Genomic DNA, 1183 nt, shown 5'->3' with positions numbered 1-1183 from the left:
CGTAACAATAGTAAAAATTGTACGTTCAAAGCAAACTTACTACTACTTTCAATTAAATGATAATATAAGGTACTGGTGAAGGAGTCAGATACTAAGTAAAACATAGAGCATCACTCAAAATTTGTATACAATGATCATCTAAGTTGTTACTGCCATTGTGGGCTCGGTACATATTTCAGAAAATAAACTTAGTGATTAGGCTTTAAATAAAAAACCTCAAATAGTGTCTGAAAACAAGATTTGCTGGACACATCGAAAAACAAATATTTTCATTTGTGAACAAACAACACTAGTAGTTACAATAATGTGTGTGTTTGTGTGCAAATAAATTAAGATGTCGAGATAGTAAATCAGGTTACCAGGAACATATCGAAATAATATAAAGAAAACCATATACTAAGCAAATTTTGCATAAAGCTTCCAATAATCTATAACGTAAACACTCTTCCCAACCCAAGTATATATTGTTACGTCTCTGATCGTTAGTTTAATTTCCCGTATAATTTCTTTCCGATGAAATTTTAGCGACACAAGTCCTTTCTTAAATAAAACTGGTTTATTCTTTCTGAAGACAACTTTGCAATACACTTAAATTCCACAGTCACGCAATAACAAACGCTATAATTCACAACGAACGACTCACATGCTCGACTCAATCGTCAGTCTTTCTCTGTCTGCAGTTCGATTACAATGTTGCCGTCACTTCTTGGCGGTCTTATATATACAAGAATACCGCATATTTAGTAACCACTCGAGGCTTCAGAAAGGGACAGGATTTTTCTAGAAGTTCATGACGTGTTACTAGCGTCACGTGATCTCCGCTGTCGTAACAATATATAGGTCAATTATAATTTTAACTGACTTTGACAAATTATTGAAAATCTTTTGTAATAATAGATTTTATACGAATACAGTCTTGGCCAAAATGATTGCATATTTTGTAACAAATAACCCCATTATTATTAAGATGGAATACAAATACATTTAGCGCTATCAAACTGAGAAATGCATGTTATATTAAACATCTACATATGTAATTTGTATAATGAGAGACAGGTTCTATGGACATCATGAACGAGTTATTAGAACAACAAAAAGTTTTATCAGACACCTGTAGAAAGATGTGTAATTCAGCATTTCACCTATTTCAAGAAAACATAACCAAAACATAGATAATGACAAC

Source organism: Limulus polyphemus, unplaced genomic scaffold (genome assembly GCF_000517525.1).
Source record: "Limulus polyphemus unplaced genomic scaffold, Limulus_polyphemus-2.1.2 Scaffold2438, whole genome shotgun sequence".
Lineage (NCBI taxonomy): Eukaryota > Metazoa > Arthropoda > Merostomata > Xiphosura > Limulidae > Limulus > Limulus polyphemus.
The sequence above is the reverse complement of the archived record's forward strand: the minus strand, read 5'-3'. Positions refer to the sequence as shown.